We start from the raw sequence: 19,764 nt of genomic DNA on the forward strand, positions 1-19,764 counted from the left end.
GAATCTTTAATCGTCTGTCCACGTCTGTACGTCGCTCATAGCCACAGTTGCATCGCGGTTCTGAAACGGAATGAAAAAAAATTGAAGGAGTACAGGAGATCTGAAAAAAAAAAAAGTCAGGACGAGTAGAAATCATAGGACTAAGCCCTGAGATGATCCTGGCGCGCATGAGAGCTTGCAATCTCGTTGGTCAGGAAAGCTGCTTCCCTCGGTGTAGGGTTCGCAACATTGACACTCAGCACCCGAAAGCACGATGTGCGTGTGAGTTCCAAGAAAACCTCGTTACCCCCCGGCACTTAATCAGGGAAATGACGCCTGGACGTTGCACTGCTCGAAGTTACGGGGTGCACGGTTTGACAGCTGCGACCGTTGGCCGTAAATCTGGACCAGAGGGCGTGGGTTAAGAAGGGACGCTCCTGTCAAAGATTTTAAAACAATCCAATTGGGAGTCCCAACACTTCGAACCCGGGCTGTCCGATTGGTGGTCCTGGGTTGAGGTTGTGGTCCAGATTGTCACCCTTTTAAGGAGGTGTCGGAGCCCGAAGAAGGGGAGGGAGAGACTTGTCAAGGGTCTGGGACCTGTGTGAATTTTGCCTCCAACCCGGAGAGTTTGGTAGCAGTATGTGTAAATTGGTGTTATACATAAGTGTAAATAAACCTCGTCGTTGTTGAGCCCCCTTGTCCGTCGGACGTCTTTATGGAAATCAGTTCCCGATCATCGGACGTCACAGCGAACCGACCTTCCAGCCAGAGAAGCAAGTGGTGGAAGAAATTTTACTCTCGGTTGCAGGTTTGTGACGTCATGTCTTCCGACCAATAGTGAGACGCGGTGCCTTCTTTTTTTGTTTGCTTTTGTATTCGGTGTTGCCGGTTCCGCGTCTGAAACTGAGCAGTCGGCTAGTCACCTTTCTCCCTCGCAGTAACAGACAATGTTCTCGGCAACCAATCAAAGTGCGCGATGACCTTACGTCACAACACGTTGGGAGGAGCTGGGAGAGATCGCCGCCGCCGCTGTTGCGAACACTAAAGCAATGCTTTCGGGAAATGCGCGCTACCCAAAGAAAATATTTTGAGATTTGAAAGGAAATATTGTATTTCCTGAAGGTACTATGTTCGTGTCACTCGGGAAGAAAAATATCTTCTAACAGCCTTCCATGCTTCTCTAGGGGTGTATTTTCACATAACTAAGGCGAAGTACACGTGGAGATAAGAGACTGGTAAACCAAAACCGGATGTGGGGAGGCGGACTTTCGTGTCCTCTTTAGTTTCTTGTAATCTATTTTATGATAGAAGCAAATGTAATACAACATATACACTCGTCGCTTTCGCGGATACGTGGGCGATAGCTATCGGAGACGAAACATTTATGTAGGATGATTTCGCGCCGAATCAGGCAGGGTGGTCTGGTAGCACAGATTTTTTCTTTCTGTGAAGCATATATCAATGCCTTGTCCCAAGGACAGTGAAAGTAGTTGGTGATTTATTTTCTAATTAATCATCATTTGGATTCGGACGTTACGACAACACAGCTCCCTATGAAGTTTGACGCCACGTATCTTCATAACTATTCAAATCGAATATTCATATGAAATTTATATATATATATATATATATATATATATATATATATAAAGAGGGGGGAAAAGCCATTAAAAAAAAAGTAAATGATGCTAGACGTGTTTGAAACTCAAACTTACAGATTAAAATGGCTTCTATGGCTGCACGAGAAGAAACAGATACTCATTGAACGATGCGACAGCACCAGAGGACACGTGTTTCGCCGTGTTTGCGGCTCGTCGGCCCTGGGTAGCTGCGCATCGTTCGGGATTGGCAAACCAGGGGTCACTCAGCGAGCGATATACACCTGGGAGGGTGACTGGGCACTCCTCAATGCCACAGTGCAAGCCAGTGAAATATAAAGAGGGGGGAAAAGCCATTAAAAAAAAAGTAAATGATGCTAGACGTGTTTGAAACTCAAACTTACAGATTAAAATGGCTTCTATGGCTGCACGAGAAGAAACAGATACTCATTGAACGATGCGACAGCACCAGAGGACACGTGTTTCGCCGTGTTTGCGGCTCGTCGGCCCTGGGTAGCTGCGCATCGTTCGGGATTGGCAAACCAGGGGTCACTCAGCGAGCGATATACACCTGGGAGGGTGACTGGGCACTCCTCAATGCCACAGTGCAAGCCAGTGAAATATAAAGAGGGGGGAAAAGCCATTAAAAAAAAAGTAAATGATGCTAGACGTGTTTGAAACTCAAACTTACAGATTAAAATGGCTTCTATGGCTGCACGAGAAGAAACAGATACTCATTGAACGATGCGACAGCACCAGAGGACACGTGTTTCGCCGTGTTTGCGGCTCGTCGGCCCTGGGTAGCTGCGCATCGTTCGGGATTGGCAAACCAGGGGTCACTCAGCGAGCGATATACACCTGGGAGGGTGACTGGGCACTCCTCAATGCCACAGTGCAAGCCAGTGAAATATATATATATATATATAAATATATATATATATTCGCATTTCTAAGGTTTCTCTCTGTGTAGATACATATTGAATTCTATTCTGGGTGCCTGGAGCTAAAGTTTCCTCCTCCTAATTTCTCATAACGCAGCAATATTTGAACCACGACCTTCTTTACAGCCGTCACTTTTCTGTGTGGGCGTCCTGGCCTTTAATCTAGCAGGGATGGGGCGCCCAGGTTGAAAGCGAGATCTACTTTGTGTCGAAGGAACTTGATGGCTGGTCGGAAAGCACTTCGCGTCGCCTAATTATAAGCGGGTGCCGGAAGAAAGGCAGAGAGGACCGGAGACCCATTAGGGGCTAATAGGGCAACTAATACACTAACGGAAGGTTGCCATTAAGACTTATTAAGCCATCGGAGGGATGCCAAACACGCATCAGCTGCGTTCGTTTTTCATCGGAATCTTTGTTGAAAGCAACATCACGTGCCTCTTTATGTAACGTGACATATCTTCTCGCTGCCCGTCGTTTCCTTTTCTTTTTTTTTTCTACACATATATGTTGTCACGCAGGAGATACGTGCTAGTTGCTGGGTGCTAATGTACATGCTAGAGTGTAATAGTATTTCATATATCTTGTTATGCCTGAAACAGTGAATAAAGCTTGCACTGCACGAGTGGTACTTCACCGCACAACACGCTCTGCCATATTATTTAAAAAATTGCGAAGATTTGTGTTGTATAAAGAATGCCGTTTCATCTATTTCTGTATCAAGTGCCAGTACTGAAACGCATCTATCATGCAATTTTTACAATTCTTCTTCGTCCCTTTCTACAATCTGAATGTAATTTCGCATACAGATAATGCCTGCTTTCAAAAATGTACGCCTCAAAAAGCGTGCGCCTTCGAGCGTGCTGATTTCATTTCCCCCCTTTCTTTCCTTTAGCTTCTGTTTCTTTTTTTGTTTTCAATGAATAGCAAGTCTGCCTTGCGTTCGACTGACTTTTTATTTTTCTTTGGTTGAACATAGATCACGACTCCACCATTATTTCCAGCTAACCGGTTGCATTTTTCTCATTTGCAGGAAAATTTCATGAGAAGCCTGAGCTCCTGACGCGCCACCGCACTGAAATAGAGAGGGGGCTAACGAAGAAGGAGGTAGGTTCAATACAACAAACCGATGTTTTCGTTCTACACCATACTTTATATATATATATATATATATATAAAATAAAAAAATAGCCGAACCTCTGTAGCTGCACGTTGAGCATATGTTTACAATTTGATCGTGCACTCCCAGCCAAGGACAGCTGTTTCGCTCTACTTGGAGCTGTCCTTGGCTGGGAGTGCACGATCAAATTGTAAACATTATATATATATATATATATATATATATAAATAGGGGGAAAAGCCATTAAAGAAATAAGTAAATGACGCTAGACGTGTTTTAAATTCAAACTTTCAGATTAAGCTGGCTTCTATGGCTGCACGCAGAGAAACGGATACACATGGAACGATGCGACCTCACCAGAGGACACGTGTTTCGCCGTGTTTGCGACTCGTCAGCTCTGGGTTGCTCCGCATCGTTCGCAATTGGCAAACCAGGGGACGCTCAGCGAGCGATATACAATTCCGAATCCAATGCGAATGGATGCGCAGCTACCCAGAGCTGACGAGCCGCAAACACGGCGAAACACGTGTCCTCTGGTGCTGTCGCATCGTTCCATGAGTATCTGTTTCTCTGCGTGCAGCCATAGAAGCGTCTAGTGTCATATACTTGTTTCTTTAATGGCATTTTCCCCTCATTATATATATATATATATATATATGTATCGAATACCGCACACAGAATATATATATATATATATTCATTCTTCAGGATAAAGGTAAATGACTTTGTTCACCTTTTTTTACCTTCATCCTTTACCTTCCTTTTACCTTTAAATTTACCTTTATCCTGAGGAAGGAGGAGCTTCCTCCGAAACGTCGATCTGCATATTTGTAACTTTTTAAATTTAAGAGCTAATTATTTACGTTAACGAATGATTAAACTACTAACTGTTTTACTTCCTTTCATGTATCTTACGTCCCCGGCTCACTTATTCATTATATCATATTAACTCGCGGCTTTCAGACACTTTATATTTCATCGTTTTACGTGCGTATTGGGTCCCTTATAATTACACTATATGCTTCCACTTAGTAGTAGACCCCCATTTTGTTTATGCAAGAGGCCCCACAGAGTTATACAGTTTAATTAAGCTCAGCTCGTCGTTTTCTTAAACTTTTTCCAGGCCACCAATTTCGCTTTCCCGGCCGCTCAAATCCGTACCACTTACTTTCTTAAAACCAATTAAGAGGCTTCTTCTTGAACCGACGTAGCGACAGATTACGTACGTGGGTCTGCATTTTTCGCAGAAGTTGAGTTGCATATCGCGCGTTCAACTTTCTGCTCTTTTTTCTCAATCGACCCCGTTTTCTTTCCTCCTTTTTTTGCGTTGCCCTAGCCGAATCGCCGCGCAAGACAGATTAACCTGGACAAAAAAAAAGAAAAAGAAGGTTTCGATAAATCACGCCAATCCCATTGATGGTGCTCTACCGCGAAAGAGTGGGGGAAAGAAAGAAGAAAGAAGCAGCATAGGGAAAGTGCTTGACTAAGCATTAATATTAAGAATTCGGGAGGCGATCAGGACCGAGAAAATTAAGCTCCAAATGGACTAGACGTTTCTTTTCCTCTCTCTTCCATTCTTTTTTCGTATTCACTATTCCGTTCTGCTGATTGCCCAGAATTTCTAAAATAGCGCGTATCCTTTAAATCAGCTGCCTTTCATTCGGAAGCTTAGTACTGTTGTGTCTGTTTGCTTGAATAGGAACTGGAAATAATGGTTGCTTGATGAGACGATAGTTGATGAATATGTATGAGGACAGTCGGACAATTAACTGCTACCGGCGCGCGGGAACTATAATTTAATTCCGAATTAGGAGAGAATTTCTGGTACTGCTCTCGCTTGTTCATTATAACTCGTGGAGAGTGTGGTTGAGCAGAGCGGGATAATGATTTTTTTTTTCTCGCACACATTTGAAGTTTCTCTTTTGTTGCTCTTGAAAAAATCCGTCCGTTTAAATGCGAACATTCAGCGAGTCTCTCATTTTACGAGGGGTATATTTTCTACTCATTTCGAATGTTATGCCCCATTTATTATGTCCTCTTACATGTTGATAGGGTTTGGGGGAAAAAGGACAAAAAATGAAAACATCGGTTAAGATATCTTTCCTACGAATTACGACTCCTGTTTCCAGAGGTCACTTTCGCGTTGGCGTCTCGATAAATTCGATTAAGCACGTTGACAAACCAATTTGACTCGGCGTTCAGAATGACTTGGCACTTTGTCACCCGTGAAACTTAATAACAAGTTAATAATTCGGGACGAGCCGTCACCGAAATTTTGCAGCAAAAGAAGCGGTAATCTCGTAGGAAATAAACCTCGCGAGTACTGCGTGTAATGCTCATGTGGAACGACTTCACGATACCGCAACTCCACCCTTGAATCAACAGCAGTGATCAATGATCTCGTTCATGTGATGTCACTGCGGCTGCTGTTCTCTCAATCGCTTCCCCATCTCGAGCTCGTGGGTACATCCCACATACCTCCCCGTGTCTTGCTTCAGGTTAACCTACACTGAGGAAAATTTATCTGTTTTAACAGGGAAGTACTCAAAAAAAAAAAAAAAAAAGTCCAGCAGTCCTGTGAATATCTACATGTGTCAGTTTCAAGAAATTTACAGGGACTGTCGATGTAACCGGTATTGTCTGCTGTATAGCAACATATTTTTCTGTTGTTGCAGTAGAACAGGTTGATGTAAATTTTACAGGGCCCCAGTTATATATTATACATGCTAGTTCTGTATATCAAAAATACAGCACTCTGTCCACTACCTTGTAAGCATTTCTTTCCACAGCTCAATAAATCTGCAGGAAACTGACATAGAAATTGAATGGTAGTAGTAACTGATACTACGAACACCAGTGCCGGCGCTTACTTTTCGCCTTCGGGGTGCCAAGCTGAAAAGACAGCACTAGTTTTCTATTCTAAGCAATGTATGTGAAGAAGCGCAGACTACCGCCCTATTACCAGTGCTATTAGCTGCAACAGACTTCCGGCACTACGAGAACATACAATGCAGTATACATACCAACGGTTCAACAGTACCGCAGGACAGGCGAAGAGAAAGGCGAAACGAAATGGCGGTTGCGACTTCGTCCGTCGGCGCTTTGTTCATGTTTCGGTTTTTTCTGCAGGGGTGCCTGATTGCTGCATAAAATACTGCGACTCTCCGCGGCCGAGACCGCACTAATGATCATTTTTGTTTCGGTTTACCGAGCAGCCCTGTTAAAGCAGGTCTGCAAAAGGTTCTGCAAAATTTTATATCAACGGTTCATGTAATCTGTCTGTTTCTCAACGAAGTTTTTTAGTGTGTACTTACTTATCTCTTCACACTTGCCAAATGTAGTATATGTAAAGTTTCTCTCGAAAGCGTCACCGTTCTCTTCAAATCACTGAAACACGAGACCATATTAGTCTCAAGTCAGCACAGAACATACAAACACAGCACACAAACAGATCAAATAGTCTTCGAACTATTTGGCCTTAGCTTCCCTTGTGCCATAAAGCACCGAAACGAGAATTATTTATTGAATTGAAACTAGATGATACTTTATTTGCTGAGAATAGTTACTCTGGTTTGTACTGCAGCGCGCAGGTGACCTAGTAGATGACGTAGTCAACCACCAATGTCCTGGACCTTCGAAGTGTCTCATAGTTTCACAGTGTGGTATTCTAATGCGCACATTGCTGGAGACACCGGTAAAGCTTTTCTTATCGTATCAATGGTCCACTGGAAGCTGAATGTGAAGGCAAGAAAACTCTACGTCTTACCGCCGAGAACAAGCAATGGTCCTGGCCAATCTGTGAAGAAAAAAATGGTATTAGTACATCTACTTCACACCTAGCACACCTAGGACCTAGCACTTGGACCAGCTTCCCGTGTGACGCGGTAGAGAAAGCAACCTGTAAGAAGCGGTTTACGCCATGCGGCAGGTGTAGTCGCGTGCAACGTAAGCCGCGATGATTAATGTTGCTCACATGAGAGGTATTTCATGCCTATGAAGGTTAATATGCGCTTATGGAGATCAAAGCGATTTGTGCGTCCACAGTGAACATATTCATTTTACAACGGTGTCCGCGGCTCTGTTTACATAACTTTAGGAAGGCTCGGCGCTGCACCGATGACCGCATGAAAGCGTGAGATCAGGTGACCGTAAAGCAGAAACTATAAGTATGGAGATAAGGGGATGCCGATAACGTTGTAACGAAGCTGTTGTGGGGTTCCACATTTTTTCAGGTTCATTTTAAGGTTACTTTTGTGCAGTATCAACTACTCACTAGGAAGCACACAATAAGTCAGTTGAACCATGGACAGCTTTTGAAAGCTGAAGACTCTTCGCTCACCTCCGTTCATCCGCATAATTTTATATGCGACGTTTAAAACTAAGGATTATCACGTTAGCACCAACCTTAATATTGATTTAAAAAGAATTGATATTAAATGTCCAACGTTACTGATCGGGTTTCTTGGTACCCGCTGTCTTCAGTTTGCGGGAAAACGCAGCGTCAAGTGTTCATTTTTTCGTTCTGTCGCTAAAGCGGTTCTGTGTTTTGGTCAAACGTGGCCTTCCCCAAGCCCCATGAAGAACCGATGAAGAGAATGAGGAAGAAGCCGTGCCATCAGAAAGAGCGGTTACTGTCCAGAAAGTGTAAGGAATAATACGGAGCCATAGTTACTGCCCATATCATGGACGGTCAGTTTAAAATGTGCCAACTAGGTGGGCTCGAGAGACGATTTTACGAACCAGTTTGAAGACTACCATCAACCTGTAAGTGTGCACTCAGGAAGAACACATGTGATACGTCGCTTTCACTGCGGTGGTTCGACGATAATGGTTTATGTGCCATCCTAGAGGCAGTCCGTCTCTTCTTTTCCGTGTCCCGAAGGTGCCGCTATAAAATTTCACACAAATTTGACGAGCCCCCTTCTTCCCTTCCTTCTGTAGCTGTGCATTGTGTCAATGTACTTCAGAGTAGATACGTGTGTTCACTATTTTTCTTCTTTTTTTTAATACCGTCTGGGCTGCCGCATCTCTATCATTTGCTTTTTGACCATAATTACGAGCTTCCGTGTGCTCGTAAGAATTACGTTGGTTTATGTGTAACGATGTTGTTTCAGTCATCGATTTATTTGTACACTTGAAGAATAGTACTTATTAGCATCACATTCCGAATAACATTGTTCTACCTCCTGATGTCTGTTGTTAAAAGCATGGAAGGCACTTCGAACATGTGATTTTTTTTTTTTTTTTTTTTTTTGCGTACTGCGTTATATGAGGGTACTACCTTCAGGAACCGTCTCGCAAAATATCTCATTTGGGAAGCGCGAATTTGTTGAGAAAATTTCTCTGCCATAAAGCACAGAGCGGCGTGGTGGTGGCGGTGGTGTAACGTAAAGAGAAAAGAAAGCGAAATCTGCCTGCTGTGAAATGGCGGCACGTTTCACTTTCTTGGGGAGAGGGGAAGAGGGAAGACGAGTTCGATGGTTGGGAAGAAGTGGGACTACAGCACTTGTAGGAGTTCGGTTTCCTCCAGTTATGCGAGGAGGGCGTCCCGAACCTTGCGGCATGCGGTGAGAGTTCCTGTTGGGTGGATAACGTCTTCGCTGCGGCTGATGATGATACCCATCTTTTTTAAGCACTGTTTCAGAGTTTCCTTCTGTTTTAAGTACCTGTTGCAATGGAGAAGGATTGGGGATATGTCGGAAACGGTTCGCCAGGTTTGCAGAAAGCAGAGTCTTTTCTTCCGAGCTTGTGAAGGAGAGCAGGGATGAAAGTGCTGCCTGTACGGAGACTACGTAGTGATGTTGCTTTTGGTCTAGGAAGGCCCTTGGTGGGACAGTGAGCAATGACTTGTGTTGTAGGACATGTCGCATGAAGGTGCACCTGTTTAATGTAGCTTTGTATTACCTGACGAGTGGCTTTTGCGTTGGCGGGAGGTTGTATCTGAGGTTAGGAGTGGGCTGTTGTGGCAAGATTATCCGCCGTCTCGTTACCCGCATTGCCGACGGGGGATGGTACCCACAGTACATACCGGCGGCTACCTTGCCCAGCGGATCCTCGCATATGGCGCAGCATCTTTCATTGGACACCGAGAATCCTCTGCTAGCTAGGGCGACCAGTCGAGACGCGGCACGGGTTGCGCGAAATGCATGCAACTTCAAAAAGAAAGAAGGAGAAAATAATCCCTTCGCCTCTGTATCGGCGAGGCACATAACGTTGCAGACTGGCAGCCGAGAGGAGCAGGTTTGCTGCCCCGCGATATTTAAAGCTGCATTGGAAAAAGAAATATGGAGAAGAATATTTAGAGCTCTCCTGAGCTCCAGGATAACGCGCTGCAGTCGTAGTTTTTATGCGAATGTGCGTTCCAGGGCTTGTAATCCTAATTTCTATTTCTCCCGATATACACCTTTCTGGCACACTTTTAATTTATGTTAATCGATTTCAGAGTGTTATCTGGTGAAGTTCGTTCTAAGCGCGTATAGAAATACATCGTATACTCATTCCACTTTCAAATTACTCGAGAGCACCGGGAGTTTCATTACAAACATTATGAAATCCGTACCCCATTCACCGCAACCGCTATTACTCAGAGTGGAATTCGCCGCGTAATATCCGGACAGATGAGTTCCAGTTCCGTCTTTCTCGACTGAACCACGAACATTCCCAACGAGAAATGCATTTTTATGGAATTCATTTGGGTTTCGCTATGATATTGAATAAGATGAAGGTTCCTTTCAACGTGGCTTGCCTCACGTCAAATTAGACCATGCATGGCAGCACTCCAGTGTTTCTTTTAAGAACGGATCGTTTCCAAGAACAGAGAAAGAATGTAATTTCTAAGAAGCTTCGTGGTCACCTAGATCAACGGATGTAAAAAAACAACAGGTTTTTGTGTAAGGTCAGGTGGACGAGGGAATCCTATGCCACCAGCTATGCTGCCTCAGGTTTTCCCTGGGTTTTCTGGTTGACTTTCCAGACGAATGGCGGTACAGCTTCCCCTAAAGTCCGCCCTCGTTGAAATCATAACCGAACAACTAAAGAAAAAAAAGGTCTTACATGAATCATCCTGTAGAGGTGTAGAGCCGGGATCGCTGCATGCTATTCGTCACTTTCAAAGAGATCCTCTTCTGCCTAAATTTCTATCCGTACGACAGTCCCCTTAACTCGTCCCATGCCGTCCCATTTCTTCTTTTACGCTGAGCTTCACGTTGCACTGCCTCCTGTTTATTCTTTTTGAGTGAGCTTCAATAGTCTTATTTTTCTTTCTTTTTTTACCATTGCGCATCGTTTTCGCCTTGGGTCATGCCTGTTTCCGGCGGCTGACTTCTCGTCCAGCGAAGCGTCACATCTCCAAATCGGAAGACGGCGGGTTGAAGATGGTTGCATCGCCACCTTTTTCTTCCACGACCTTTTCTGCCTCCTTAAAGTGAAGCGAGCGTCGTTTATTATGCGTGACATCTCGGCTGCTTCCTGCGCATAACAATGCGCCCTCCTCGGTTCCTTTGTTTCTCGGAGGTTTTCACACTTTTCGGGGTCTCTGGGGGCGCAGTTTGTGTTTGCTTGACGAGTGGAAAGGCTTTCCGCATTCTAATCTGCGTCAGGTTTCTTTTACCGCAGTGCTTCTGGAGTTAGCTTTTAGCCTAAGATGTGTAAGCGGGTAAATGTGCAACTTAACAAGCAAAGAGTGCGGTATAGAATAAGAGCAATACGCTATGTTTCATGCATTCGGCTTTTTAAGGACCTGCAGACGATTCTTTGAGTAACCTGAAGGCTCAAGTTCGCATGATGGTGATTGTCCACATGTAACGCGATAATTTCCTCGACAATTCCATGAAATTTTGGCATAGGAACGGTCACTGTACGCCGAAAAGCAGTGAAAAAATGTATGTTTGAGTATAGAGGTACTTGAGCGAATATAATTGAATGACTCTCTGGAATAACGCGGTAAACTAATTTACATCACTTTCAACAGAAGATTTTAGAAGTCCATAAGTACGGACCAATTTACACAGGTATATGATAACTGTTGACTGCCGCATTGGAAAATTGCTGCAATTGAAAACTCCAGTTGAGAAACATCAGCTTCCTGTATTTCCAGTTTTATTTTCTTATTCTTGTGTTTCCTATCTCAAAGTAGACATTTTCGCTTTCAGCATTATTGCAGAGAGCCATTCAATTTCTCCCTATGGTATTCTAAAGGACAAAAATGATTTTTTTTTTCCCGAGAGCACTCTCAATTCCAATTTTAAAACCCTCTATGTGAATCGTATATGTGGGACCACACTGACCCTCTAGAACGCTTCAAGAACTGGACTAACAGAATCAGCTCGTTGGAACTTATAGGTCGTACTTAAGACTGGGAGGTGGTGGGTTCGAATCCTTGTAACAGCTATGCTGTCTTAACTTTCCCTGGGTTTTCCAGCAGACTTTCTCGACGAATGCCTGCACAGTTCCCCCTGAAGTCGGCCCAGCACGTACACTGTCTCCCTCCTGTCCCCCACGCCTTCCTGTCGTCGTCCCCTCATCTGTCCATGTTTGTACTCCGTTCGTAGCGGCAGTTCCTTTGCGGCGGTAACATGCACAAAAAAAAATCACTGAACAACACTACAAAACACGCTCAAGACTGTTCCCTGCGTATAGAATGATACTGTTATCCCTCTGGATTTCAAAAGAAAGTGGGACGTACACCTTTCTGTGACCATTGACGGAAACGTAGCGTGTCTCAAGAGGGCGTGCGCCTCCAATTTTCAACAAATCAAGAGAGTTGGTTGGCTATGCGGTGATGTTCTGCTTTCAGACTGAACGCTCCTCGTGAAGGCTGTACAGCCCAGAGTTCTCTTTCAAGTCATACAATTACATCCGTATCATGGTGATATATGGGAGCATAGTGCATTGAGTTCGTCCATTACCTTATAAAAATCCGATTATTGAACGCAGAGAGATTAGAAAGATGGCTGAAAAACCACTAAAACAGGCATCTGGAGGGCGCGACCCCCGTCTGCGCCTAACCTCCGGTTGGGACCGCCACTGCTAACAAATACGCGTTGCCCAAACTGCACAATGTAATAAGAGATGAGGTGCGCAGGGGTCAGTGGGCGGATCCAAAGGGGCGGGGAGGGGGGGGCTGTTCGATCGCCCACAAAACGCTAGTTTGTTGATCAGAGGTGGGGAAATTACTTATAGTTTGTAATGCATTACCATTACTCATTACTTGTATAAAAAAACTAATGCATTATGTTATTCATTACTTTTTGCGATGATAGTAATGCATTAGTAATGGTATTACTCTGGCATTACATTTACGTTTTAGGGCATAAGCCTCAAAGATGCTATGCATAAGTTTTCTTCCTTGCTTTTTTGTTATAGGCAATATCGATGCCACTAAATCCCCGCAGAAGCGAGGCTGATAGGCAGAAACTATAGATAAGACTTATTGCAGCATAGGAGTTGATGCTATACCCAGCCCTACAATCCTGTCCTAGCAGAAAAAGGACTTTTGACAGCACAAGAGAAACTAACATGGTACCATGCGAAAACAGCGAATTCCTTGTGCAATTGCTACTTGTTACCCTCATAGAGGCTATGTTTCTATTTCGTCGATTATCCTATCCAAATGCGTACAGGAGAAAGTCGGTGATGGCATCATGTGGACACTTGTGACACACACCGCCGACTGTTGAACTCTTGGAGAATTCCCCAGGCTGGGCCCCTCTCTTCTCTTTGTTGCCCTGGGGTCATTGTTAAAGGCGGGTTGAAAAAACCTGGATGGTGCCCAATCTTCGCGTGGCGCAATGAACATTCGATAAAAGTAATGGGTAATGCCACCCTACATTACTCAGTCGAAATGTAATTCATTACCATTACTCATTACTTGCTGGCAAAATGTAATTCATTACCATTACTCATTACTCAAAAGTAATGCATTACTCCCCACCTCCGTTGCCAATAAATTATACCCGCCTCCCGCTTCCGTGCCTCGACAAAGAACCCCCCCCCCAAAACCCCTCCCCCCCCAAATATCTGTGCTATGCTTAATTTCGCACAGATGCAGACGAAAAAAAAAAAACGACGGGATGGGAAGATGCACTCGCGTTTTTACTTTCACATCGTGCTGATTACGCTATCATGCATATCGACATGAACAAGTTCAAGCTGGAAAGTACGGTATCAAGTTACGGTATCTGGCACGGCATGGAGGCTTCTAGGCTTCTTTTACCTTCCTAGAATCCCACAACTATGTTATTTTCATTATTTTTCATTAGGGAGAAAAAACAGAGCTAGCTCGGGCACCCCTCCTCCTTTCTTTGCTTGCTCCGTAAGACAATCTAATACCATAATACTGCCTCTTTGAATCTTCTGCGTCTGACATAAGACAGTTTTGTACGCCACACGGTATTGTGAATGCCATTCCCAATGACAGTCACCCATTTCGAATGGGTGACGAGACGTTTTCTTCCAGACGGCTGTCTTTGAACGGAACGAGTTACGGTGGTGCCGCTGGCGAGGCGCACTGAGCATGCCCGCACTAACCCATCTCTCCCTTGTATCAACTTGGCTACGCGGGGGAGCTTCCAAAAAGGAAGGCGGATATTCTCTTCCTGAAGCACCACCACGGCCCCCTATCGTTGAAACGACTTTGGGCAGCCGACGCAGTCACGTGGAGGGACCTCAGCTGCAGCAGATGTTCGTACCTCCAGCGCTTCCGGAAGAGTTCCTTCGCCTTCAGCATTCCTGTAAAGTTGCGCCGGAGGCCCTCCGGGTCAGGTTGTGAGATGACTGAGGGTTTGCTCGTTCGCCTATCAGGAAGTGGCTTGGAGTGAGTGGTTAAAGTTCGTCGATTGCAGCCGAGACGTGGGTTAACGGGAGAGAATTGACGCGAGCTTCCACCTCGCATAGGGCTGTAGTTGGTTGTTCGAGGGTAATGTGGCGGGAAAGGGGGCCTCTGGAACCCTAGCGAGTTCAGCGCGTTGCTAGCGGCAGCTGAGGCACGAGCGCAGGACACGAGGAACTTTCTTCTGGCGTGCCCGGAAGGCTCAAAATTGGTTCCTGGTTTGGGTGATAGTAGCTCGAATCCCAGGTTCCGGCACGAGATTGTGTGAAGGAAGAACGGGGCTCCCGCTCCGCCTCCCAGAGAAAAGGTTTTAATAGAAATGAATAACGAACCCGGGACCGCGATCACGAGGCCCCGCCCACGTCGACCTCCTTTAATCCGTAACAGATGGAGCTACACCTCAAAGAAAGATGTCACTCGTTAATGATGACGATGCGTGAAATAATTTGACTGTGTTATGTGTGAATATTGGTGGGCATTTATCAATTTCTTGTCTACTTTAAAAGCTGTACTTCTGAACGTCGTTGAGAGAACAAAACTATTTACTTCCCTTTGACGATCTTGGAAGGCATAAGCCTAGACAAGTACGAAATCGAATCCCAATCGACAGGCAACATGGTGGCTATAGTGCGGGTGTACGATGTTTAGTAATAACACGGATCAGCTTGGCACTGAAAGAGTTGGCTGGGAACAAGAGTAGTTCTTTGAAAATTGCGTAAAGGCTGCCTTCTTTATTTTCAGAAATAAACACCAGAAACCTTATCGAACAATACCTCTCCATTCGCGTTTCTTTTGTGTTGCTAATTAACGTTGTTTTTGCTGCCTCCCTGCCGTCGTATAGTACTCAGTTGGTGAGAGGGAAAAAAAGCGAATGGGCTCCCCAAAACTCTTTCGCTGAGCAACGCCAGTTCCATGAAGTGCCATGTTGTGCCATCGTGTGGCAGTGAACGAATGTCATTCGCTGGAAATGGTATTTTATTTGCCGTGTCACAGGGGTATTACAATAGGGTACTGGTTATGTAGTGAAGTTCCGTTATAACCGTGTGTAAGCGCCGCCTCTTGGGGTTCTTTAAGAAACAGAAATAGAGAGCCGTTTATACACGACAGGCGTGCAAGGAATAGCGCATTGCAGACTTACCCGGTGCGGCAAATCTTTCTTGGCGTTATCGCGCTTGAAGTGCCGCGAGTATCACAACATCTGGACTGTGTTACAGTGAATATCTTGACTGCCAGTGGTAACAGAGAATGGGGTGCGTACACTGCCGTGCGTGTCATTTCTGGGAAAAGAGCGACGGGACGCTGGTGGGAGATACGCTGAACTGTTTACGGAACAGCTCTTAGGGCAATGCCCAACCAGAGATATCATCATACAATTGTGTTTGCCCGTTGCAAATCTCATTACAAGTTTGGCTTTATGCCTACAGGTGAGAGAAGGACGCGCTTTGCCCAAGCCGGCTAATCTAGGTTGGCTGATGTCTTACGCATTGGGATTATACTCTGTATCGTGGCTATGTGCGGTACGTTCTCCACACATTAGTAATAGTGGTTTGCTCACGTCCTGCTCTACGCTAGAGACCTGGACATCCGCAAAGCTCCCAGCACCGGGGTAGTAGTTCCGGCAATCGCAGCTTCGCTATGGGATTTGGCGCTAGCTAGCATTATTTGATACCACGTGATTTGCCGCTACTGCGGCAATGTATGGTGGGCTGTGTTGACAACGACGACGAGGTACGGAAGAGGGTAGCGCGTGCTTAGCAACAGCCTAAGTAGCCGGTCAGTAGCAGACGATCGACGGTGGCAATGATGATAATAGTGTACATATCATTTCCTCTCCCCAATAAAGCCATGTGGCGCTTGCAGCGGCCACTAGTGTAACTAACCTACGACACGGCACTCCCATAGGCGATTGCCATTTGTCCATATCTGTAGTATAGAGTAGGTCGTGAGTTTGTTCTATGGAAACACTATGGGTAGCAATTTTTGTAGGTCATCTGAGTCTGCCGGCGACCTCTGTGTTTGGAGTACTGCAGCCAAGACTATACTTCGTGACAAGTAAAGCCCAATAGGTCAATGCCGCCCAAACATCGAAAGACGTCGGTGATTGGCGCTTAGACGGACGCGTAACGCCTCCGAGTCACAACATAGTGCACCTGCATGCCTGAGGCTATTGCGTGTATACACGACGTTCGCGTGCTTTAAATGCAAACACAAAAAATGTTTGCGTTACCTAAATATGCAAGTCTGCTTCCCCGTCCGCCTGCCTCTCGTATGCATACTGCATGCAGACTTGCGTTACCCGCTGGCGCAGAAATACCTATGTGACTCTTAGTATGTCTCGGAGTATGGACTGAGTGACGACATTCTGATCAGTGACGAGGACCGCGAAAACGTTACATTAGTTCCGAGCTAATAACTTCCTCCACGAATCCCGGGAGAGTTTCACAGAGACGGCAGACGGGCTCTTTTGGAGGCAGTGTAGGAAGAAGAGGCAAGCACCCACCCAAATCAAATATTAATCATCCACTATCCTTAATGTATAGTACTTTACTGTACTATTAGTACTACTAGTACCTTGACCGGAAGAAAACAAGAGCGTGACGCAGTCGCCGTTGACCTCCTGATTGGACAAAGATGCGCAGCATGCCGCTAAGAATCGTGCGTTGTGCGGTCGTGGAAAAACGGAAAGCGGAGGCGGCTTCACCCGCATCGCAGCAAGAATTTTCCGCTCCTCGCGTGCTTTTGCTGCGTGTGGCTACGCGGCTTTAGGGCCCGTACCCACATCTAGTACACATGCGCGGAAACCGCCTGCGGGCTGCCGCTGAGCAGCAAGAGCGTTACAGCAAGTTTCCGTTACAGCGGTTGAGACACCTTCATAGATGTGGTTCATTACATCATGGACGCATTATATTGCACGCCGGAATACACAGGAAAAAATAATTATTACTCTACGTGTCGTACTTAGCGAGATACAAGCCCTCGAACGGACTCCCGAGCAAAGCGCAGACGTCATAGACCTGAGTTGTGTCCATTCCCATTGGCAGAAGTAACCGCGTCTCTTCTCGTGCGCTGCCTCACTGGCGGCGGTGAGGTCTGTGTTGTCAGAAGCGCATGCGTTTCGGTATCCGCATGGTGCCCATTTTCTGTTTGCTGTCTTCGCTGTGGAACTTTCAATGCGAGTGAACATCGATGCAAAGCCCCGTTTTTTTTTTACGTTTATCTGGGATAACCTGGAATGACATGTCGCAACCCCTTTACAGCACGTGAGGCACATAGGAAAAGCATCCAGACAACCGCGAAACCTATATCAAACGCGGTGTGCACCCTTATCCGTCTCAATTGGCTGACATACACAGCATAGCAGATGTAGATGGGTAGAAATCCAGCGAACCGGTAGAGATGTAGGAAGGGAGTTGCCTCAGGACAGAAGCCGCCGATATTTCGAACAGAGACTGTTCTTCTTCTGGGCACCGTCCTCATCATTGGCATGGTATTTAAAGGGTTAGGTGTGACGTGTTTAGAGGTTCATGCGAATTGTGGGTCAACAGCACGGATGGAAGAAAGCTTCCGTATGGAACCTTTCTTCCCTTCGTGCTGTTGATTGGACGTTAGTACACGGGTTTTATGACACATACAAGCCCGTTAGTTATATCTGCACCTCTAGGTACATCGGCATAGGAAATTGTAGTATCGTTCGAGCTTTTTGCCGCGTAGTGATTCATCGAATGGTTTGTTTACGAATCGATTTGAACTCCAATCGCTTCTATCATTTATGTACAGAAAACAATGTTCAAAAATAATTTCTGTGCCTTTCGCCAAACAGTTTTTCCTTTCTTCAGGTATGCCATTGTTGTGATCACTATAAAACCCGTGGTCACTTCTGCACGACAGTTTTTCCACTAAATGAAGGAAGGGAAAGGTACCCACAATGAAGATTGAAATCGATTTCTGCACGTTCAGTCTATATAGCGAAGAACGGAGCACAGTGTTCCTTTGTCGAAACCGGTGTGTTCCCGCACAAAAGAGGAATGTATAGGAGCTGACCGAGGGGGGGGGGGGGGGTCCACCATTATGTAAAGCAGCATTTCTCACATTCCACTGTATACTGGAGATGGAACATTAAGCCGAGTCGTTAGAAGCCAAGAGGGAGAAGCACTTTTGGCGAAATGAAAAGGTCGCGGCATAGTTGCCGAGGGAAGAGAGTCCGCATGATATATATGCTGCCTTCCGTTTGTATAGAAATCTCTTGTGCCATTCCGTTCATGAATTCCTAATTTATTCGTGTGAAAGTCGGCACCATTTCCATATAGATTGTCTCCCGTTTGAAACGTCCTTTGTCAGGGATCAAGTATGAAGCAAATTGAAACTCTCTTGCTGTGTTTCTTTCTATTTCCTCCTTGCCGTTTTTTTTCTCCAAGTTGTAATGGATTACGCCGTAAATGGTGCATAGTTGTTGGCGGGAGAAGTGTCCATCTCGGCGGAAGAAAGATATTTAGTTCCTTTATTTTCTTGATAACATTCGCTATTCTTTTCTTCTTTGGCTCCGGGTCATCATTGTAAAAGAAGTACGTGCTCGGCGCTCCGGACTCGGAAAACGGGGTCTTGTTTAGTCCATGAAAAGAAGGTACCTCCAGGATTCTATACGCGAAATTTCAATCATGTTTGCCAGCGTTGTGCATGTGTACCAATTTTTGAAGATCTGCTGACCTCCAGGAGTTTCGATGACGCGAGCAGCAGGTGACGTCATGTCTTCCTACAAATTGCAGTGATGTCATGTTCTGGACAGAACGTTGAAACGACTTGAAACGACGCCGGCGTCCGAGGAGGGTCACGTGGTGAAGTCACGTGACTCTGCTCGAAAGAGGGGGAAATGGGGGAGATGTCTTCCCCCTCCTTGTGTTTTCTGGAAGGTCGGAGCCGTTGGAGGATACGTCACGTGGAGCTCCGCTAATGGAGTGCAAAAAAGTGAGCCTCCCGGAAGACTCGAAGGGCACTAACGTTACCAGATGGGAGCCGGGCGCTTCGTCGGAGCCTACAATGACGTCACAGTTCTCAAAAATAAAAATTAATTTTCTCTAACTTCGGCGTCACGTAGAGTCAAAATGTTGCAGGAATGTAAAGCGAGACAAGAAAATTTCAGTAACATAACTTTGGTAGGATTCTGAAGGCACGAGATTTAGTCCGTAGTGGCACTTTAAACTATAGACTTCTCAACATCGTCATCCACGGTTGTATCGATCCAAGGCGTCAATATTGTTACGTTGCGTACGTGATTTCCGTAATTAACGTGCCACAAAGTAA

General features: G+C 45.4%; 1 protein-coding gene across 7 annotated transcripts in view; it reads left to right on the forward strand.

Moving 5' to 3' along the window:
* The window catches only part of LOC135388773 (alpha-2-macroglobulin-like), a 125,473-nt gene that overhangs the window by 47,377 nt on the left and 58,332 nt on the right, over nucleotides 1-19,764 (forward strand). For all 7 annotated transcript variants that reach the window (XM_064618563.1, XM_064618562.1, XM_064618564.1 and 4 more), the window contains exon 2: nucleotides 3,552-3,625. The gene's annotated coding sequence lies outside the window, so the exon portion shown is untranslated. The remainder of the gene's footprint in view (nucleotides 1-3,551; nucleotides 3,626-19,764) is intronic.

This window comes from Ornithodoros turicata, chromosome 3 (assembly GCF_037126465.1).
Source record: "Ornithodoros turicata isolate Travis chromosome 3, ASM3712646v1, whole genome shotgun sequence".
In the NCBI taxonomy this organism is placed as follows: Eukaryota; Metazoa; Arthropoda; class Arachnida; order Ixodida; family Argasidae; genus Ornithodoros; species Ornithodoros turicata.